Source organism: Pogona vitticeps, chromosome 1, assembly GCF_051106095.1.
Source record: "Pogona vitticeps strain Pit_001003342236 chromosome 1, PviZW2.1, whole genome shotgun sequence".
In the NCBI taxonomy this organism is placed as follows: domain Eukaryota; kingdom Metazoa; phylum Chordata; class Lepidosauria; order Squamata; family Agamidae; genus Pogona; species Pogona vitticeps.
Window position 1 is genome coordinate 57,060,597 of NC_135783.1, and position 24,376 is coordinate 57,084,972.

A 24,376-nucleotide genomic window follows, 5' to 3' on the forward strand; every position below is an offset into this window, starting at 1 on the left:
TCAGTGAAGCCCAGCTCCCTCACCTTCATCATCTCACATCACCTCAGCACCTTTTATATAGGGCATTATGCAGCCTTTTTGTCCCTTTAGTTTCTGTCTCCTTTCCTTCCCCCTTTTTTATTTTAATTTTCTTTTGTAATGCCTCAAATATTGATACCACTTCCCCACCCCCATTCCAGAAAGATCTGGCTCTGCCCCAGTTACCACCAGAATAGGTCTCAGGCTATTTGAGTGGATCTGGGCTGTGCCCAAATAGCCATGGTTTGGGTCCTTTTAAGTATAAAAGTGAATGAATGAATGAATGAATGAATACTTTGAACACGAATGCTGGACTTATTAGAAACTAGTAGATAGCCCTAATATAAGCTATACATTTTTGTTGTTGTTGTTCATTTTATCCATTCTCATAAGTACTTTGCTGGGTTCATCTTTATAAAGTAAAACAGAGCATAATTTTTAAAATAAATAATGTCAGAGAGGTCAATAAGTCTGGTTTTACTGGAAAAAATTGCTTAATGGAATTTAAGTCATTGTGCACAATTCAGGCTGTGAACCACAAGAGAGGGAAGAGCCCAACAAGAATGGGCACACCATGTTTTCCAGGAGGGGACGCCATCCAGTTATTATTGGACTGAAACTCCCATCAGTCAAAGCCAACATTGCCAATGATGAGTGATGATGGGAGTTGTAATCCAACATTTGGACATCTGCAAAATATCCATCATTTTATATGAGAAAAGAATGCAGCAAAGCTGATCTTGCTTCACCATTGAACAGAAGAAGGAAATGAGATTCAATTAAGAGAGCATGCATCTAAAAAAGGAACAATACTCTGGTGGTTTTTTAAAAAAACAACCAACTAGATTAGTTCAATAATGTATAAAGGAAAGAAATATTGTATGTTGAATCACTGGATGCTTAATTTGATAAATATATCTCCAAAGATTATTCTTTTATATAGACGTACAGAAAAGTATCCCAAAGAGACCATCTCTATTTTAATCCCCTTCACAGGCAGACAAAGGCTTCCTTTTCCCAACATGTTTTTGTTATCTGGCCTAGATCGTAGCCTGACAAAAATCATGAACAGGAAGAAAGAGACAAGTGAGCAGGAAAACAGAACATGAAAGCATAGATGTGGGAATACAGGAAGTATGAATGGCTGATAAGAACTGGCTTGTAGCTTGTTCTATTTTTTTGTTTTTTTAGGTTGTTCCTGTTCCTCAAAATTATATGTGAGGTTTGTAACTAAACAGAGTCAGTGACTCACCATTGTTGAAACCAAGAGGATGAACAATTTGGGCTAGTGTTCAAATAACATCTACAGGTAACAAGAGAACTGCTGAGGAGACTTCCCTTAGGAAATTTCAGTGGAAGGGAAGACTGAGTAATTGTGACATCATACTGGAGGAGGTGAAAAGATGTGTGAAGCAGTAACATAATGAGGACATTGAGCACTTTCCCAAGATACTGAAATAGTCTGAAGATAAAATTCTGAAGTGATGGCTTTCCCTTTATCTTGGAGGAATTTGTAGCTGCTGTTATGTGCCATCAATTTGCCTCTGACCTATGGCGAATGAGAAATCTCCAATATGTCCTGTCATAGGATCATAGAAAAGTGAAGTTGGAAGGGGCCTACAAGGCCATCAAGTCTAGCCCCCTGTTCCATGCAAAAATACAATCAAAGCATATGCAACAGCACTGTTTAGCTTTTACAAACTCAAGCCTGTGGCTCTCTCAAGCGAAAGGTAACACAAAATGAATATTAAAGAGTTCTCCAAACAAGTTAACTCTGATATGTAGATACATTTGTGATGTGTGCTTATGACACAGATCCCTGGCACATGTATTCAGTAACATCCTATATTGAATTTAGTGCTGACCACCATTAGCAAATGCCTTAATGCTGTATTTATTTATTTATTTATTTATTTATTTATTTATTTATTTTATTCGATTTTTACCCTGCCCCTCTAGACAACATCTACTCGGGGTGGCTTACTTACTTATTTATGCGGTTTTGATTATCATTTTTAAGACCCTGCTTGCAGACCCAAGTGAGATAACCCTGGATGATTCCTGGCTCTAGAACAAAACATACACACATTATTTATTTGGAAAAATAAATTGATAATGAATGTAGAAAAGGCAGTGCTTGGATTGGCTGCAACAGATTAGTATTGGTGCAGCATAAGAAGCAGATCCTTGCATCAGATGACCCACCTTCCATTTGACCCCTGGCTTAACACCACATTGCTGGGTAATCACAGGACTTGGTATCTGCCTTGGCTGTGCCCACCACCCCACCCCCAGGCATGAATCCACTAGGGCAGGGACAGACCCAGGGCTCTAATTGTGGAGGCCTGCAGCAGCCCTCTCAAGCCAGGTCCTGATCCCGATCCCCCTGATCCTCCCACAGATGAGATCCCTTGCCGGGGATAGGGCTGACTGCCCATCTCCCTCACCAAAGGTCTGCTCTGATACATCAAATCAGCCCTCCTGTTGCTACCAACAGAGCAGTGACAGATAAGTTGCATGCACAACTGACAAACCTTGGAAATCGTCCCTCCCCAAAATTACAAACAAAATTACTGTACAAAAACAAGGAGGTTGGGGGGCTGAAGTCCTCTTGAAGACTGACAGAGAGGAGCCTGGAGTTCCCCTTATATCTCAGACAGGCAGACCAGAGTGGACATTCTGTCAATCAGAACCACCAGGCCAGGAAGTCCCCTTTCAAAGTGCTGCCAGTTGTTCCTGATTGGCTGCTCCTTTCTCCAGTATCAAGAGCACCTAGGTAGACAATCCAAGATGGTGCCTTCTCAGCATTCTAGATTCAATGAGCCATAAACCAGGCCCCAGATTCATGTTTTTACTGACCTAGGCTTCTCCTTTCTCTGTGTTAATACTACAGTGGTCCTTCTCTTATTTTCTTTCTGGAAGGACATGATCACAGATCTGTGGACACGACACATACCTACTCTCATTTTAGATGGATATATTTTGTTGCTGGGAAGAGGAACACTGACTCCTTTTTTGCTATGTTATCCCTTTTCTAAGGGCCCGAGAGCTAGGGGTACTAGAATCTTCAGTCTTTCTTTGAGAACAGGATGATTCCAAATGCCCTCCGTTTGTGAGCATGTAGACACTATCTATCTATCTATCTATCTATCTATCTATCTATCTATCTAGCTATCTAGCTATCTAGCTATCTAGCTATCTAGCTATCTAGCTATCTAGCTATCTGATGCCTGGTAGGAAAACTATTTATTTATTTATTTATTTATTTACTTATTTATTTATTTATTTATTTATTTATTTATTTATTTATTTATTTAATACCCTGCTTATCTGGTTATTGCAACCACTCTAGGTGGCTTAATTTTAAAATTCATATGTTCATAATTTTAAAAATTAACATATGAATGCTTCATAATCCTATAAAAGCTAGCTTATTAAGTTGCCCCAGTCTTAAGTGAATCAGTTAAATGTGCATAGAATAGCAGTATAAACACATCTGAAAGTAGGGAAATTCTCTCCCCTCTTTTTAACTCAGGAGTGGGTGACTCTAGCCTTTCAAATGTTTTTGACCTGCAACTCCCATTAGCAGTTGCGAGCTACTCCATATGATTTACTGTAACTATACTGTACTGGGTGAGGGTGATGGACGTTGTAGAAAAACATTTGCTGACCTTTGAGCTAGGTGAACAGCTACATTCTACCAGTCTATTTATTTATTGCCTCATTAGTGCATGGTAATATTCTGGGCAGTGTACATGTATGAAGCTGAATGGAAAGGCATAATGACATAATCAAACATAACAAAAACAACAAGCATAAATAGAAAAGGTGTTAAGCCCAAGATGGCACAGTGAAAGCAAGCAGCAATAGAGGGTGGGCAAATTCAGAGGAGGCTGCCACCAAATGCTTCTTGGAAGAGGTAAGTCTTCAGCAGCCTCTTGAAAATTTAGGGGGGAGGAGGCCACATGTATCTCCATTGGAAGATGTCTCCAAAGATCTAGCGCCACCACTGAGAAGGCCCAGCTTCTATGTGAAAATTTTCTGGCCTTCTTTGGTGCGGCTACTTGAAGGAGCATCACTTCTGAGGATCTGGTAATGCAGGCAGGTGACCTTGCGGAGAGACACTCCAACAAGTAAGATGGTACCACACTGTGAAGGGCTATATAGGTGGGCATCAGTACCTTGAACTTGATCCAGGACACAACTGGCAGCCAGTGCAGGTCAGCCAGGACAGACGAAAAGTGATCAAATTTGTTCACACCTGCAATGAGCCCAAGGACGGTTGATGGAAGAATTTTCTGTGAAACTTGTAAACATCCATTCTAAAACAACAGCTGATAGTAATGACTGATATTCCTTATCTAGCCATTATGATCATGCAAAATGAGGAGACATGTAGCTTTCCATATTGCATAGGCTTCCCTGGTCTCAAGATGAAGGTGGACATTCAAGGGAATTGCTATGCCTTCTTGATTCGCAAATCTGGGAAGCAAAACTCGGAGTGAGCAGTGATGGTAGAGGACAACAGTGAATTTTATTGCATGGCATATATCTTTAAAGTCTGTATACTGTTCTTCACCCATTTCCAGGTGGCACCAGCATCCACTGGCTAAATATGAAGAGTTTTTTTTAAATGTAACATAGTTATTTCCATCCCAACCTTTGCCTGTCCTTCCTCTCTGACATCACAGGGCTTGTCCAGATCCTAAGCTTTTGGTCCTGAAATCTCAGTGTATAGGGTGTTACTCTAATTTTCTGTGTATAAGACAATACTTTTGTCTAAAATCTTTAGACTAACAACTGAAGGTCATCTTATACATGGAAGTAAACTGAGTAGAGAACAAAAGCAAGTGGAGGGGGCAAGAGATCAAAGCAATCCTGCCGTGCTTTGATCACTGCTTTCCCCCCTCCACTTGCTAAGCCTCACAGGGCTTAGCAAAAGGAAGAGGAAAGCAGTGGTCAAAGGGCTGCACGATCTCACGGGGTTAGCAAGGGGTGGGGAAAGCAGCAGTAAAAGGGATTGTGCAGCCATTTGACCACTGCTTTCCCCCTCCTTTTGCTAAGCCCCGTGGGGCTTAGGAAGTGGCAGGGAAAACAGCAGTCAATTTTTCTAATTTGGGGTTAGAAAAGGGGGGGGCTTCTTATAAATGAAAAAATATGGTATTTGCTTGGCAATCTTATATACTAGTGTTACCTCAGTACACATGCTTCTTGATGGAATGCAAGGACCCATCACTCAAACATTTTAAAGTTATAACTAATGCCAGGTGAGCATCCTTCTCTACTTTCAAGTCAAACACTTTCCTTCAAATACTTCATAGCAAGGACGTGTATGATCTGATGTTGGAGATCAATTCTGAATATATCTTAGTTCAGCCAAGAGTAAACTGTATCCCATCTGATTTGATTTATACTCTGGATCTCAGTTGATTTGCGAGCTTCACATTGACTTGCAGTGGAAAACAAATACATCCAGAACTACTACTACTTCTTCTTTTTGGCTTTGCACTGATGTACATGAAATGTGGAGCCCTAGCAGACCCTTAAGAGTAAGCCTGTCAGATTTCAGACTGCTAACGTCATGCATATTAGCCATCTTTAAAGCCTGCTTTAGAAGAGAAACCAAGGAAAAGACTTCAGTGCTTTGAGGATTTTCAGTCCTGTTTGTGTTTTTGATACAAATTGATTTGCAAGGTCTCTTCATTCAACCCCAGCACTGCATCTGGCCATTATGCTTTATACAGATCAGTCCAAATCAGACTGATACAGATTGGGGGTTTGAATGTCTTTAAATGTGATGCACAGCCCTTCTTCTTTGTAATTCTCAAACCTGTTTTATAATTTAAGTCAAAATGAAGATGTCTACCAACAATTAAACGTACCTTGGCAGTCCTGTCAGGTAGGAGCATTGTCTCATGCGAGGGAAGATTAAGAAGATAAATTAATATATTGCAGCATTATATGACACTAAACGGTCCTAGAAATACATTGATTTCCATTTGTTAAATGAAAAAATGATACTCCGAGCTCTGTTTCTATTACCAGTGTCTTGAGAATAGAAAATTAAATGAATTGCATTTTGCTGTATAATAAAATAGCTTAAAATGTAATGGGAAAAAATGTTGAAGAGAGAAACTTTTGATACTTGTCATTTTAACATGGAGATCCTAAAACTTGTAAGCCTGAAGGCTAACTGTTTAAACTGTAATACCATCTGTTATTTCATAGGTGAACAAAACTATTACAGTTAATTGTTTCTATCTAGTGTTCTAGATCCAGGAAAAGACAAGTAAAAAGAAAGGGAGCAGAATTTGGAAAAGTTACTTTTTTGGACAACAATTACCAGAATTCCCCAGCTAGCACAGAGAGTAGAAGCAATGGACATCTATGTGGTATTTCTTTATTGAATTTTTTTTACTGTTTTACAACATCAGTTGCATTATTGATAACTAAGTATTTAAGAGAAAGAATCCTGTTTATATGTAGACTTTACAGATGGCCAGGAATCCAGATTTTTAGGGTTCCTGTTCACATGTAAAGCCCCCATACAGGCAGTGATGTCTCCTCTTGAGACCTGTTGCTATTGCAGAAACAGAAGAAGGTGGGTGTGGGTGGGGCTAGCCTCTCTCCAGTTACTGTACCAATGATTTAGAGTTTCAGGATTGCTGCACGGGGCTTATATCCCATCAGTTCTTCTAGGTTTCCATAATGCCCTTTACAGATACATGGTGTATTCAAACCAAGCATTCCAACTTTCCCATTTTGGCTTGGAATGATGTTTATTCTGACACTTCCACCAAATATAATGGCTTCCTCTGTCAGGAAACTATTATAATTCTGTTGATATATTTGTCGGATATGGAAGGCTCATCCCCAAGCAGGACGCTGTGTAAGCCCCATTTGAGGAAGAATGTGAAGACTCTATGGAAAATGCCAGCTTAGCAAGCCCCCTGTGGTCCTAGGACAGTCTTAGATTATACTTCCTAGGGAAGTTCTTCTGATTTGGAATTTATTAAGAAAATTAAATGAGGTGGTTATATTTGTGCCCAACAAATGCAGGACAGCTTCATGGGAAAGTGGGAGTTGGGTAAGGAGTAAATTTCATAACTCCTGGTGTGAAGAAAGCAAGCGAGCAAGCGAATTTTGCTTACAGGGTGGATGTCGAGCAGTAGTTGATGGCACTGGGGGTTTGATTAGATGGCCTAATTAGATCAAGCTGGATTGAGCTACATCGGGTCACTTAAGGTTGCATAGAGATGCAGTATGTTGTTTGGGATGCAAGGATGGGGTGGATCTTTTTGGACAGGGAACCACATCACCTATTTAGCCCATTGCTCCCTTTAAAGTGAAAGAAAAAAAGATTTTTTTAAAAAAAATCCCCCTTCCTTGTCCTCTTCTGTCTCCTCCTCTGTGGGGCAGGGGGAGTAAGCTTTCAATTAAAAAAAAGTGGTGTATTCAAAGGGCTTTGCAAAGGAAATCTTTTTATCTTCTGTTTCCCTATGGGGGATGGGGGAGGAAGTTCTCAATTTATTCCTAAATTGTTTGATCCTGTAGCATGTGTTCAAGCAATGGTTTTTTCCCAATTTTCTCAGTGAAGTAGGCAAGTGTCTGCTTTGATTCAATCCTGGCAATCACACACGCAGGGACCTAAATGGAGTGATCTTGCCCACATCATAGCTCTTGTCCCTGCATTCACAGATATTTTTTTTTAAGAGGAAATCTGGCAACATAGAAAGAATGCTATGGACATGGGGACGTAGTAAATTGGAATGTCTCCTAAAGGATACAAGATAGTCTGCCCCAATCTGTATGTCTTTTATTTGGTACCAAATAGGTTAGGAGCTTCCACATAGCCCAAATTTAAACCTTAAGCTTTTTTTTTAACTGAATGTGTCTTAACTTGGTTGATGAAATACGTACAATCTTAGCCAATAGCTATAATTTGATACACATCGTTTTTAACTCACTCAGAGAAGTCTAAGCACTTGGCTGTTTTTCCATTACAAGGTATGGTACTTCAAACACCACACGGGTGAAGATTCAAGGTAGCCATTATCAAGAGGTTCACCATCTAATGATTATACCTCAAGGTTTTCTAATTATGTGACTGTCCAATAAAAGTCTGACTGCTCCTGCAATGGCCAGGTAGGCTTTCATTTCAATTTAAAAGCACCTCATAGCTAGTTCTATTCTAAGAAACATGAAGATTGACCCTAGCTGCTTCATCTCATCTAATCCCTTTCACAGTGGAACCTGCCTGGCAACTCTAACCTTGCAGTTACTGCAATCACTTCTGACTGGCTCTTCCCTAATGATTATTGACTAGTATAGAAGCAACCCTGCGATTCCTTTGATTGCTGCCAGTCCCAATGACACAATCCAGAACTCAGACAATGAATGGCGAAAGAAGAAACAGTAATCCAGATTCAGGCAAGAATTATTTCTACAACTATTTTTAAATGATATATTTAGTGGTACTTTATGAATATAGCTTCCCGCTCATAAGAATATTTGAGAAATTCATTTACTCTGCCTAATTTGTCATTCTCTGCACATGGAGCAAACATGTATGCCACTTACATTCTCCCATAATTTGAAGGCAGACATTGAGGAGTCATTGTTGGATTAGGTGGCAAAAGGCTGCATTGTAATCTTCACAAATATTTTTTATTTTTCTATAAACAATGCACAGCAGCTGTTGTATACGTACTTTGAAAATATGGTCAGCAATGCTCCAATAAGCTGTACACTGAAAACCATCTTGTGTGTGTGTGTGTGCACATGCATGCACATACATGTAAATCAGACTTAGAAAAGTTACTTTTTGGACTATTGTTGGCAGAACCTCTGGTCACAGGAGACTATGTTTTTTGGGGGGTGGGGTGGGATTCTTGGAGACATTATCCAGAAACTAGCTTTTCCAAGTTCTAGTATGCACTAAGTTCTAGGGGCTGTACCCTTTGGGGTAATTTCCTTTGGGGTAAGATACAAATGGAGCTCTACAGCAATGCCTTGATGAATGCTTATTTACAAATCTACATCTTCTTGAGCGTGGATGAACAAGCAAGCACCCAGGCAATCTGTAGATCAGCTTCCCAAAACAAACAGCATGCCCCTGCACACACACGCGCACACATTTCTATCATTCTTTCCTTCAAGCTACTTCAAAATTTGGAGCAGTGGCTGGCTTTATTGCAGCTCACAACAGCTTTCTTTCACATTTACTTTTAAAATTATTGAGATAATGCACAATTACAGGTCACATAGGTTGAATATATTGAATTCCGAGCCAGCGGGATCAGTGCATAGCATACAGTGTGCAAGTTCTTACCAGTGCTACCCTCTAAATGCCTACCCAAGAAATAAATTCCACTGATTTTTCAACTCAGCATAATTGTGCATGGATATAGGATCTGCAGCCTAAGTTGTCAATTTCTCTAACACACAGCTTAGAAAATAGCTTTTGAGAAGAATATCTTGACTTTCTAATGCCATTGATTAATGAACTGTGATAGGATGAATCCCTGTGTCCCAACACCATTAGATGTGTTCAGCAAGTTGTTATGGTAATTCTTCTTAAAAGTAACTTGCCAAGCTCTGCCGGTGCTCACACTCTTCACAGCCAAGACCTTTTTCATGTTTCTACAATTATCTAACTGTGCTCACTTAACAATATTGGAGTAATTAATTCTTCATGAATTCTGATACAAACTGACTTGATACTCTCCTATCTTTCTACATAGTCTGTAACTGTGTTATCTAAGAACTTTTGTACCTCAATACTCCAATACAGTTCTTGAATTTTTAATGAATACTGTTCTGAAACAATATACATGTAAATATACATTTAAATGCAAATATACTTAATTGCAAATTTCCAATTAAATCCTTTGAAAATGCTTGTGGAAGTTGGATAGGATGTAAACCTATGGATAAAGACATGCAAAAGTGACATAGACTGTCCTCCTGCCAAAAAATGCATGGCTCGTTGCATTTATAAAAAGAGAAACCAGTAGTCTTGTAGTATTTGGATAATTAACTAGTTTTTATTTTTCTTAAGCTTTCATGTATCTAAGCTCACTTCTTCAGAAGAATGTAATGATGCACATATAATGATACTGAATTTTCTAACCACCATTGGAAAACAGGAAGAATCCCACAGGGCTGCTCTTTCTCATTTCTCATAAAATGACCCTTTCCTTTTCGGTCACAGAATTAATTGTGGTTAGTGTTATAACTGTACTGATGCCAGTACAGTACTAGCCACAATTACCACCAAGCCACAATTTGTAGATATAATTGCACCTTCTGCCAGAGGTCAGTCATAGGTTGTAATTCAAACACTTAATGTACACAGTAGGGTTCTTTTTATCCATTTCCATGGGAACCATCAAAGGGAGGAGAGGAATATTTTTTTTGCCTCAAATCTAGTACTTCTGGGCCTAAAACTGAAATGTGAAAATTTGGAACAGCCCTAATAGAAGAATGTTCTAATTAAATACTTTAACTTTATTGATAATCAATGCAAAGTTGTTATACAATGTCATTATGCTCTCTCTAAAGACAGAACATATGATAGTAAATAGTCCAACACAGTTTAATTTACATGTACATGTATTGTTTCATTTCAACTTGTCTCATTACAGAGTTATGCTGTTAGAGGAGAACTTTACAAGTACCCTGGATGGCCAGAAAGAACAAGTGGGTGCTAGAGCAAACCAAGCTTGAACTGTCTCATTCTAGAGGGCCCCTCGACTGAGCCACACCAGGCCCAGCAGGGCCAGAGGTGTGACTGTCTGGTGGGGTTGGGTGTCCATCTGTCCTGCCTGCCTGCCTTCATGGCTTCTTGCCTCAGCTGCCTGAAGTGCCTTCCCTGCTGGGCTCTGCTCTGCTGCCGAGGCTTCCCACGTCTGTCTCTGAAATGAAGCAGAGGCGGCGCTGAGCAGTAAGGAGGCCGTTGCTCTGCCAGGCAGCCATTCTGGATTGGCTGAGAGCACAGGCAGCTGAGTGGAGCAGGGTAGGCCTTCCCCCCGCCCCCCAGTGCTGCTGCTCTCTCACTCAGAAGCCCTCCTGGCTCGGATCGGTTGGGCAAAGCTACACTAGCCCTGGCCCGAATCTCAACCTCCAGAGCACAGCCAGAAGCAGTCCCCCCCCCCTAACTTGAAGATCCCCAACAAGCAGGCAGGCTCATGCGGAGGAGAAGAGCTCAGCCAAGTTCCTCACTGGAGACAAGATGCCCAAAATCCCTGTTGGAGGGGAGCGGAGGAGAGTGCTCCCCTGGCGCTTCAAAGGGGGTTCCCAGAGCCAGCCACTGCCACACACCCCTTCCCCGTGAGAAGTTTGAGGCCAGGAAGTGAGGCGCCTTGGCGGGAAAGACGTGGGAGAGCCCACATGGGGTGAAAGTGAAGACTGCAGAATTCATTAAAGGTTGAATTTGGGGAAACCACTTGAAGCATTCATTGTATTGAGCTATTTCAATTGCTTTTGTTTGATTTGTTCATGGCAAACAGCTAAAAGTCTGTCAATTTTCACAATAAACCTGATTTGCAATGGGAGTTAAATAATTCTGATTACAAATGTATTATGTGGAGAGTTCAGTTAATAGATTGCACTGTGCCTGGAATAAAATGCTTACTTTTCCTCTTGGTTACATGATTATCATAATTTGTGTTTACTTATAAAGTAGGACTGCAGTATCTGTGGGGGATCACTGCCAAGCCCATACCCCACAGATGCTGAAAGATGTGGAAGTATCAAATAGTATATGCTGCATGCTCTCTGGCTCCCTCTAGTGGCAATTTCTGGCAAATACATTCTGAGATTTTTATTTAGTATTTTCAGGTAGTGGATAAGTGAATCAGCGAATACTGATCCTGCATATTGGGGGGGGGGTCCCCTACTGTTTCTTGCAAATATACCTAACTGCCCAGGTTCTTCCATCCTCCATCCTTGTGCTCTAGCTTTCTTATCCGCCTTGCTTCAACTTCTCTTTCACGCTGGTCTTTTTTCTCCTCCCAGTCCAGCCCAGTATTCACTCAGCCTAAGAGCCACTCCAGTAGTCACTTGTACTCGTGAATGATGATGCTCCTTATTTAGAAATTCAGGAACACTGATTTCACATTCAGTCAACTGCCTATGGTATTTGAAACAACCTTCTTACCAGCTTACATTGTTTTAGGTGCATCATAGGATGTCAGCACCCAAAGCAAATTTTAGAAATTCTGTTCCCAAAATTAATATATCATAACAGTAAACCTTCTTGTATGACAGGATAAAAAAGGGAGAATTAAGAGAAGCCAAGGGGACAACTCCTGAACTTTTTAGTTCATAAAAAGGCAAAGGTAAAGGTTCCCCTTGACATTTAGTCCAGTTGTGTTCGACTCTAGGGGGTGGTGCTCATCCCATTTTCAAGCCGTAGAGCCAGTGTTTGTACGGACAGTTTCCATTGTCACGTGGCCAGCGTGACTAGGGAACACCATTTTACCTTCCCACTGAGGTGATACCTATTTATCTACTCGCATTAGCATGCTTTCGAACTGCTAGGTTGGCGAGGGGCTGGGACAAAGCGACAGGAGCTCACTCCGTCATGTGGATTCGATCTTACAACTGCTGGTCTTCTGACCCTCTGAAGCCACAAAGGCTTCTGCGGTTTAGTCCGCAGTGCCACCACGTCCCTATTTTTAGTTCATAGCCAGAGGGAAAGACTCTCATAGCTGTTGGCTTGTATGACAATACTCCATAGAAGAGCCCATCAAGTGCCTAGGACCACGCACAACGTAAGGCTAATTCTCGTGGGCCCAATTTCAAGATGGAATTTGAGGAGAAAAGCATTTTCAAGTTCCAGCCAATGTAGTCTTTTAAGTTTGCAAATAAGTTGTGTTTGTAAAAATTCCTTTTTCTCATTTTTACTGTTTTGAAGCTGTTTGAGGACAAAAATCACATCGTTGAATATGTTTGTGAGATATGACCAATATAGTTATTTGAATTAGGAAATAAGTGGTACTCCTATCAGGTTTCATGTTTCTGGCTATCACCATTTCAGAGATCTTTCAAAACAAGCAGAATAAAAAGGAAAAAAATCCTAAATGTAACCAATCTATTTATTTCAACTGGAAAATAGTTCTGGTTACCATTTTTGAGTCCTTTTGGGACATCTATCTCTCTGTCTCTCTCTCTCTGTCCGTCTGTCTGTCCGTCCATCCTTCCGTCCGTCCGTCCGTCCGTCTGTCTGTCTGTCTATCTATCTATCTATCTATCTATCTATCTATCCGTCCGTCCGTCCGTCCGTCCGTCCGTCCGTCCGTCCGTCTATCTATGTGCACACACACTTACATGACATATGGACCTTCTTTTATGTTTGCATGTTCTCAAACTAAATATGGAAATGCACAAAAATGAGTCTAAAGCCCACTTTATTATCTTCTTCTTGATCCAGTGGATGAGAGCAGCTGAGGCTATGCATGCAGCCAGAGAAACCCTTTTTAAAAGAACTTAAAATTGGACCAATTAACTGTTTGGCAAAGATGTGAGGCATGGAGATTTCCTTTTCCAGGCAGACAGTTTGGGGAATTTTGGATTTTTAAAAACTGATTTCATGCGTGACATCTCAGCTGTTGGCTTGGAGAGTGGAACATATACACACCCCTATTGTGTACCACTATTCCCCTTCTAGCACAGAAAAACGATGCCATTGCTTGCCCTTGCCTGTTCATAGCCAAATCAAAGGAGAATCTACAACATTGGTGGATTCTTAATTCATTTTAAAGTTTGCAAGGAAAGGTTGAATGGGAAGCAGCATAATTATAACTGATTCGAGAACTGAATTTTCTCATCTCCAATAACTACAAGTGGCTCTCTCACTACAAACCTTTGTTATATTTATATTACTTGTTTATCATGTGTACTCATTGTTAAGGTTACATGCCATCAAGTCTGAATTACAGCTACCTTTTAATGGTTTTTCTAGGCAGAGAATACTCAGAAGTGGTTTACCATTCCCTTCTTCTGGGCATGCATTGGTGCAGCTTGCCCATGGCTACACAGATTGGCTCTTTACTACAGGAGGCACAGTGGAGAATCAAATTCATAACCTCTAGCTCCTCAGACAGATACCTAAACCACCTAAGCCACCATATTGAATCCATATTTCACAATTTAAATATAAGCATGGTTTTTTTTGCATTTTATTACCGTTCTGCTTTCAGTTGTACTCTAATTTTCATTTTACTTTAGTGCTTTATCACATAAGTGCTGAACATTCCGACTGTTCTTTGAGCTATGGTTTATAACTTCTGCCTCTTTTATAAGTGTCGTGGAACAGACTGGTCACTAGAAGGCCAGGGGCAAAACAAACAAACAAACAAACACATAGATTGTAACACTGATGTAGTACTATGCCACTTAGAAAAAACTGGGGCATAAAATCTGTTTCCATCCTAATTCTCATGAATTGAGTCTGTTTGTGGCCAGGTCTGTCTCAGTGTTTGCATACTAGAATCACACTGTGTTTCTGTTTGCATACCAGAATCACACAATTTCATGGTGCTCAACCAGTGGATCCCGTCGCTTAATAGCACCCTGTGCGGCTCACTGCTATTTTGTCTTTTCCAGCACTACCCACCAGATTGTGGTTATACAAAGCAACACCCTTGATCTGCCCTCGTGTCCTGTAAGAAACAGAATAGGCAAAAATTACTTGGCCCTCTTTAGTTCAATAGGCCAATCTGGGTCCAGAACTTCACCCTGGTCTACAAGGCGGGTGGACGGGCCATCTCTCAGCAGCGTTGAAAGAGGATAGTGTTGGACAGGTCAGGCTTTTATTACCTCTCCACCTTTCCTCCAACACCAGTAAGGCAGTGACACACAGTGACACCCCACCTTTCCATTACTGAAGAGGAGGAATGCTTCCCCTCCCTCCCAGCTGCATAGCAGCAGGATCACAGAGGGGGCACTATTAGCACATCATGGCACATCATAGCAAAAAAAAAAAGTTCAAAAGTGCAAATCCTATCAAAATCTAAATAACTCACTAGTGTCTCCATGATTAAAATCCTTTTGTTTCCTATCATAGAGAATATTAATTAAAAAGGCTTATAAACACACACCTCTCTTCATATTTACAAATCCTGCCTACACTCTAATGACTAACAAAGGCTCTGGTGTTTGTTTGTTTTTTTCAATTTTTCTATTGAAACACAAACTTTAATTCCTTAAAATATTAAACCATTTGATGAATTCAAATAGGCAGGGCAGAAAACAGTGCAATACGAAAAGTATTTTGAGACAAAGCCTTTGCACTCGGATTTAGCATAATGAAAGCTGATACTTTATTTGTATGCAAGGTACAAACTTGTATGTCCGATAAACTGGTTAAAATTCTGCTGCTGGAAAGCAACCCTGTTTCAAATGCCTTCTGAGGTTAGCTTTAACTGCCCTCTGAAAGGCATATGGCAAGAGAGCCAGGATTAGGGTTGCCAGATACATTGGTACCAAAAGGAGGACATAGAAAGACAAAAAGGAGGACAAAGGAGGACATAGAAAGACAAAAAGGAGGACATATTGAATGTTTCATTTGAATCCACATTAAACCCGCAATCAATACAATTTTATTACAATTCCTGCCAATAAACGTCTCTTAGTGAACTGTCCAAGAAACAGTCATGTTAAAAAATAAAAATAAATTCAATGGAGGCTTTTTTCAAAATACCAAAGAATATTATTTAAACAGCTAATTGTACAACTACTACCTTGAAATACTTGCTATTCTCAGCAGAGCTAAATGCAATGGAGATTAAATTTTGCAATGTTCCTTTTTCCATGGTTTTATGAAAAAGTCAAGTCTCTCTCTGTGTGTGTATATGTCTCTCCCTCTCCCTCTCCCTCCATCTGACACACAAACCCTTCCTCAATGTTCAAACAATCAGTTGCTTCAGTTCACTATGTCCATTTCCTCTCATGTCCATTTCTACCCATCCCTCCCTCGCACCTTTGAGCCGTCTCTCCCTTGCAGTCACAACCTTTATTTCATGATTTTATAAAACTAAGTCTCTTTCTCACTCACATACATCCTCCCTCCCTCCCTAAATTTTCCCCAATCTTACTTTTAAACAAGCCTCTGTCAAGCTCTCTCGCACCTTTCTTCCCTCCTTGATTGAAGTTTCCCTCGTGCTCTCAGTCACCTCCCCCGGAAGCAGTCACTGATTGCTCCCCCCCCCCGCTCTGTTGCACAGCGGGGGACCAATTAAACTGGCTTATCTCCGATCAGAACCATCAGAACGGAGGATTTACAAGCCGCTGCCGGGAGGATTTACAAATGCCTTACAACCAAGGAGGGAGGGAGAGGTGATTTACATTTTCAGGTAGAAATGCCGGACATTTTAAAGCTTTTTAGCTTTGCCTGCCGGACGCAGGATTTTCGCTTAAAAAGCAGGACATGTCCTCCCTTTTCTGGACGTCTGGCAACCCTAGCCAGGATGGTCTTATTGGGGTGGTGGTGGGGGGAATGCCATGATTCTGCTACCATAAAGGATGCTCTGCCCTCTATATCTTCCAGCCCATTTGGCACACATGTACCCAATTATATGAAAACTGCATCTTTCTGGTAGGATTATATGCTACCACCGCATTGTGTGTGAGCTAAGTAAAGAACTCTTTCTCATTTTCTTGGAGGGGAGTTCCAAACAACTTGACCAGACTATTTATAATATTATGGTACGATAATCTATAGAGGGTCTTTAGTTGTTTCAATGCCAATCACTGCAGCAATTATGAATTGTAATAGTGATTATCATCTTTGTACTTTGTGGTTTCACTCCAGCTGATAATAAATTTCATATATCATATCTGAGCCCACCCTTCTTTAATATTTTATTAGATATCTATAGGTTCTAAGGTAATTTATATGCATTTCTGCCTGTATATGAAAGTTATGGGTATCTAGTTCCTCCTGAGCCTAAGCATTTGAGAATATGGTAGCACTTTTTAAAAATATGTGTATTGAAGGCATGTGTGTGATAACTACAGTATTATGTAATAGTTTACATCAATTTTAGAGAACTCATTTTCCAGAAAGATTTTAAGACCCAAGAAATTAATCCTTTATTTATTTATTAATTGATTTATTGATTGATTGATTGAGTGAGTGATTGATTTGATTTGATTTGATTTGTATCCCGCCCATCTGGTCTATTCTACAGGTTACAATTCAATAAGCAGTGTGTTAGTGAGAACACAAGCTGTCATTGAAGAGATGTCAGACTGAGTTGGTGCATTATTACTTCATTTATTTTATTTATAACCTATTTTACTGTAACTATGTGCATTTATTTCATACTATTGTTTCCAACCAGCATACTTTCAGTGGACAACAACAGTAAAATTTACGATTAAAAGGTAATATGAAGGACCGTATAAACCCATTTAAAAATGAAATAAGAGCATATGTAATAGCAATCAGTTAAAAGACCACATACATAAAATTAAGGTTAAAACACAAAGCAGCAGAGAAAACAAATCAGGTCTATAGGTAAATTCTATTTATAGAGAATTATTTTTACCTCCTAGTAGGAGGCCATCAGCACATATACTCAAAGTGGTGAAACAAAGTCAAAAGTAAGGCCCAAATAATCAATAAACAGAACAATAAAAGCCTTTCTAAAAAAACAAAAAAATGCAATGTCTAATACTAGAAAGTAACCATCACTGTGTTTTAAAGAGAGACTTTGCTCTTAGCTCTTTAACAGAAGAGAGAAAAGAAAAATCTTGCACAAACTTTGATCACTTTTCTCTGAGTGTATGCTGGAGCTAGAAATGGGCACAAATTTTTAAAAAACCACCAAATTCATTGAAAAATCACTAATTTGTCAATTTGTATTCTTATGAATCAATGCCCCAATGAATACAAATCAACACATTTTTTGCAATTTTTGATTTGTCAATTTGTTTGACTACACAATGGCTCACAAGGTACCTAGAAACATCAGAATTGCAGGAAAGTTTCCACTGACTCTCAGCTTCTACTGAATTTCCTCTACAATCCCTCCAAGTTTGGCAAAGATTGAGTTTCCCCAAGCCAGCTACCAAAGGGCATTTTTCTGGAGAGGTCCACTTTGTGGGTATATAACTTGGATGTATAAAACCCAATCTTCTCCAAATTTGGAGGGATTATAGAGGAGAGTCAGTAGAATTTTCTCTGTCATTTTGGTTTCTCTAAGTGCCTGGAGGGAACTTTTCTGGGTAGGCCTCCTTGTGGGGATATAGCTTGGACATCGGAAATCCAACACACATAAATTGTAGAGGAAAGTCAGGGAAAGCTTTCATGTGAATTTGGTTCTCTACATGCTGGGGGGCATTTTATAGAGTTCTAAATTTAAAAAAATTGATTCATCAGAAAAAAGTATATTTGTAATTCATTTTTTATTGACCTTGATGAATTGTGAATCAAAATGAATCACTATTTTTCTGATTCATGCCCATCTCTATCTGGAGCAGTGACTTTTCTGCATAGGTTCAGGTGATCACCAACACAAATGAATCTCTCTCACTCTCCCCCCCCCCCCCCCAAAATTAGATGCTGTAGCTGCAGAGGTGAAAAACTATGGATGAGGGAGAGGGGAGGGCTACTGGGCTGATCTACATTTTCCTATGCATCATGTGATCAAAAGGAAAAAAAGCATGAATCAGCCTGCTCCAAACCCATAGTATGTCCCGCATTTTTTTCCAGTGCAGTCACAGCCTAAGTGGGTGAATTTTCAGAGATGTAAGTAAGTAATCAACTGCAGGGCCCACAAATATGACAGTAGGGCTGAGTTAGGTTCATATGGGGGTCCTTCAAGTACTAGGTAGAGTATTAAAGATTATTGAAGCTGGAAACGAACAGGAAACTACTGAACATCACTCAGGAACAGAGTGTTATATGACCCGGACACTGATCACTGATCAGTAGTTTAGTGTGCGATCTGCAGCAAGCAATTACCATTTTGAGACTGTCCTTAAAGAAACAAAAAGTTAACATAATAGTGAATCACCCCAAAATAATTGTCTTACTCAGTGCGGTATGGACCTCCTATCTCCTGGAAAAAGTAGAAGCAAGCAAAGGCCTGAAACACATAGTTTTGTCATGTTCCTGGTTTTCCCCACACTTTAAACAGGCCTGTTTAGCATATCAATTTTTATTGTTTTTTAAAAGTGCCTAGCCCTTACAGATGCAGAGGTTCAAGGCAAACTATGTAGTGAAATATAAAGTCACTGTTTCAGCCTATTGTTTTGTGAGAATCAAGGACTTTCTTGCGGCTAGCTACTAAATGAAGTCTTCCACAGTTTAATAGGACCCCACAGTCATGTAAATCAAGCATTCCGGGTAACAGATACAACTGTGGGAAGGCTAGAACTTTGCAGAACTGCCTGCAAACAGAGCATAGAAAGCCCTGGAAAAGTGTATTATCTCCCAGAGTTCCTTCAATAAAAATTCAGCATATGTGTGTTGAGAAAGGTCCAAGTTCATGGAATGTATTGGTATATTGAAATCTGTTTATTTGGAGTTCAGCAGTTTTCTTTTAAGTAGTGATAATTTCCCCCAGAGTATATTATTCCTCATTCATGTGTCAGAAAAACAAAACATATGCTACAGGTGTACGCTATTCCCATTGAGAACATGCTTGCTTTTGTACATGGAATCCCTCTATAACCAAGTACAGTTCCAAAAGAGCACAAATCATGAGGGAATTCAAATCCCAAGTGTTTCAGACAGAAGTCCATTCTTAGTTTTCTGGGCTTGTATTTGCAAGCACGTAGAAGTGTTATAGAACATTTTTTAAATCCTTTTAAAGTTCTTGGGTCCTTTTAAGAAGAAAGGCAGGGTAAAAATATTTTGAATAAATAATAAATAAAATAAAGTCAGATTTGAGAGCACATTTGTATATTACATCAAGGATAGTTCAGATGACTCACATGTCCTTTTTTCTGTTCCCCCTGTAAAGTGCAGAGGAGGGAGCTGTGTATTTTCTCTGTCATTCAACACATGACTGTCACAAAAAGAGTCAGACAAAGTCATTTTAAAGACAAGTTACAAAATCCAATGATTATTTTTTAAATGGCTGAAAATATCACATGTCAAACAGTGGCTATTATGAAGCAAAACCTGCTCAGCCACTGCAAATTGTGTTCATTCAACTCACAAAAGGGAGCAGCATATATGCCTCGTCCTCCTTCCCTCCTAGTTCTTTCCACACTTGAGGAGCATCATTAGAAAGTGGAGGTAGTCACAGTTTCTACTCTGATGGAGAGTCTCCAGAGATAACAGAAGGTTCCTTCTGAAATCAGTGAGACTAGAGCTGGATCTCCTACTCTTTTACAAATAGAAATATTAAAAAGAAAGAAGTAAGTGTGAACAAGAAGTGGACAATCACCTACATTAACCTCCCAAATAAATCCCATTTTCTACAACAAGATGACAGCAGTTTCCAAAAGATACTATTTCTCATTTTTTTGTGATAGACAATTAATAGTTGAGAAGACGTGAAGGTGTTTTATTTTTTTTTCTTTTGAAGACCTGACATGTGACTGTATTCCAACTACTTTTTGGAATTAACATTTTTATTGGTTTTATCATTTACATCCTGAAAAATGGAAATTATATCTAGTATTGAAACAAAAAATTACTGTATATGATGCACACAATTGGATTAAGATGACGAAGAGATATGAATAGACTCCCACACCTGTCACATTAATTAATGCAACATATAGTAATGTCATCCAGAACCATACAGAAAAGTTGGCCATAGATTGACAGCTCATCATCCATCCAAAGTATGCAGGTACACTTGAATTATCATCTTAGAAAGAAGCAGTAATAACCAGAAAGACTGGTTAATGATTCCATTGCTTCAAGCATTGATATTTTAAGCAGCTGAAACTTCTCTTCCAGTTTTCGTAACGTTCATATATAGCTGAAATTGGCCATAGTTTTAGTTGACTCTGGGAGAACATTCATGCAGAGTTTTAAAGTTGTGGTTGCACGCAATATAGTCAGTTACTTTTGGTACTTTTCCACTTTGTTTGTATCTTATGGAAATAAGATGTCTAAAATATAGTTAGATGAAATTTATATCAATTCTTGGATATGACGTCTTAGAGAAAAAGTTTGAGTCAAGTTTACATTCCAACTATGCCGTAGTTATTATGGAACAAGGAAACAAAGCGCAAGACTGTGTGGAACAAGGACAATGCTTTTATTATTTAGAGACAAGCTGCAACGAGCTAACTCCAGCTTCCCAGCATAGGTATGAATATATTCCTTTTCAGTTGGTCTGGAAGTGGCTGTACTCCACACTGTAACAAAGAGAGTGTGAACCCCAGATCTTCTATCTGTCCTCTTCTCATGCAAGACTGGCTGTCTCAAGAAGGAAAGTTTGCACTTCCTGTGTCAATTCTCCACATAACCTGGAATGCAGATAAATAAATAAAAACAAGGATGTAGCTCACACAGAGTATACACAAGTCATTTTGCTTCAAATTTATACTTGCTTGGTAAATAAAATAGGTATGGTCTTAGGCTACAGTCACACTGGAAATAAGAACTGCATTCAAATGTCATTTAAATCAATTCTAATTTTATGATTCAAACGAAGCAAGGATTAAATCAATTTAAATGGGCTGCAAAGCAAGTTTTTTTTCCAACTGGCCAGCACGGGGTTTAAAATACCTTGCTTCCTTTAAAACAGATTCAATTCAGTGCAGTTTTGTGGACATGAATACTGCCATCATTTTAATTTCTGCCTATGTGGATTTTGGGTGGCAGAAGTACCAGCATTTTCCCTTTTATTTTCTTAAATTCTTCCTTAAAATGACTATTGCTGCATCACTTCATCAGTACATTCAGCTTTACAACCACCTACCCTGTTCTCTACATTCCGCCAATGAAGGAGATGGTGGAGCAGCAGAAGACCAGCAGGCACAAAACAGGCACCAAGCAGGCACAAAGTAGGTGCCAAGTGGGCACAGAGCAGGCACACCTGGGCATGGAGGACGGTTTGCGTGCAAGTACCACCACCCCACAAAGGAGCTGGAAGCTCTCATTTTTTTCATCTTTCATCAGCTGGGGTCACCTCTTCGGTGTTTTTCCCATGGTTGCTAGTAACTCTTATGACACCAGGTGGCACTTCCTCAGTACTCGATTTATTAATGTATCGCATACTTAAAACAAAAAATCAAAACAAAACCTTTAAGAACAGCCTGCTCCTAAAACAGAAAGGAAATGAGTTGATTTCAGTACTGTAGATGCCAAAACTAGTTTAAATCACCAGAGATTAATTGATTTCCATTCAGTGCATGTGAACGCAGCCATCGGTTTAAATACCATGTGATTTGAAACTGATTTTTAAAAGCCCAAACAGAAATTGATTCCAATTGCCAGTGTGACAACATAATTCGATAGTTCTGGCCCAATCCTTACAAGCCCTGATTGGCTAGCTTAGGGAAGTTGTCCTCACAAACTAATAGATCTTTCCAAGTGTTCACCAGTGTCCAAATGTTGTAGAGCTTGGAAAATTAGTTTTAAGATTTCAAATCACAACATGTAGAAATTTTCTGCAACTAGTCTTAAAGGTCCCATAATGCTTTATTTTTACCTTTGGTTTGGTTTGGTTAGAGATATATCTCTAATTACTAACACATCTGTCACCTTCAACGGGGGGTGATACAATCCCACATCTGCAATACAGAAAACACAGATGAGAACCAATTCTTTATAAACGAAGTCCAGGTTGGAGAGAAGCACCTCCTCAACCTCAAAGCATGCAGCTAAACTTGTATTACTGCTGGGATTGATATGTGGGTGGGAGAATAAGCAGGTACTAAGCTGTGCAAGTTGATGCTCCTGTGGTAGACTCTTGACCTTCGATGCCAGTCTCCTATTAGCTATTTATCCCTTCTGTTTCACCTTTGTTCCCACCACTACCAGCAATGCTCCCACCTCCATGGGAGGGGGATTGCAGGAATGAATGGGCAACAAAAGAAGGGATGCAACACATTTGCACATTTGTCTTTTCTGACGGCAACTCAAAGGCCATTCATTCTGAACCTGACAGTTGCTATAAAGGCATAGCATACAAAACCGATTTACAGTGGTGCCTCGCTTAACGGGCGCCCTGTTTAACGACGAATCCGCATAGCGAAGAAGATTTTGCGATCGCTTTTGCGATCGCATTGCGATGTTCCCTATGGGGAAAAATCGCAAAGCGATTTTTCCCCATAGGCCCTATTTTCCCCCAGCTGACCGGTGGGGGCTTCAGACCTTCCGAAGCTCCCGCCAGTCAGCTGGGGGAAAATGCCGGTGGGCGCTGGGGAGGAGGGCAGGGCGCCGGCCGGTCAGCCGCCTGAAAAAGCGTGGGTGCGCTCAGGAGGAGGGAGGAGGAGCCTTCCCCCACCTTCCTGGCCAAGCGCTGGCTGGTCAGCCAGCTGAAAAAGCGGGGGTGTGCTCGGGAGGAGGGCAGGAGAGCCTTCTCCCACCCTCCTGCCCCAGCGCTGGCCCCATTTTCGGCCAGCTGATCGGCGGTTCCAAAATTTTCGCGCGATTTCCTCGCTTACCAAGGGCGCGAAAATGGCAACGCTATGGAGGATCTTTGCATAACAGTGAGTTTGGGCCCCATAGGAACGCATTAAACGAAGTTTAATGCGTTTCTATGGGGTTTTCCCACCCGCATTGCGATGTTTCCGGATAGTGACGATAATCCAGAATGGATTAACGTCGCTATGTGGCGCACCACTGTATACTGAACTTACTTTAAAAATCTGATCAGATAATTTTTCTTCTTCTAAAATGTTCTTATATAATACAGCATTTACATGCAACAATCATAGGAAAACTTCTGCCGTAAAGTTGGGCACCTGGAATGTTTGGACAATGACCCCTGGCTTGTCTGATGACCTCCAGGAAATAGACAATGTGTGCAAGGCAGCTGTCACCAACATGGAACTGAGTAGACTGCAGATGGATATTGTTGCCCTGCAAGAGACGAGATTCCAGATATGGGATCTGTCAAAGAAAAAAACTTCTCATTCTTCTGGCAGGGAAAACCACTGAATGAGACCAAGGAATATGGTGTTGGCTTTGCAGTCAGAAACAGTCTGCTGAGAGCCATTATTCCACCTACCATAAGGAATGAAAGAATCCTATTTCTGGAGCGCCACTCATCAGTGGGACCGGTCACCCTCGTTACTGGATATGGACCAACGCTGTCGTCCACAACATAAGTCAAAGACAAATTCTACAATGATCTGGCAACTACTATCAAAACTACTACTGTTTATTCTTGGAGATTTTAACACTGCCTTGTCCACATTTGGCAAGAAGACCAAA

At 40.2% G+C, this 24,376-nt stretch overlaps 1 long non-coding RNA gene across 1 annotated transcript; it reads right to left on the reverse strand.

Annotated features, from left to right (window-relative positions):
• Positions 1-17,537: 17,537 nt before the first annotated feature.
• Positions 17,538-24,012, reverse strand: LOC144585775 (uncharacterized). The gene is made up of 2 exons (XR_013540323.1): positions 23,905-24,012; positions 17,538-21,459 (listed from the first exon to the last, which is right to left on the reverse strand). It is a non-coding gene; the product is annotated as an uncharacterized LOC144585775 (long non-coding RNA).
• Between the last annotated feature and the right edge of the window lie 364 nt (positions 24,013-24,376).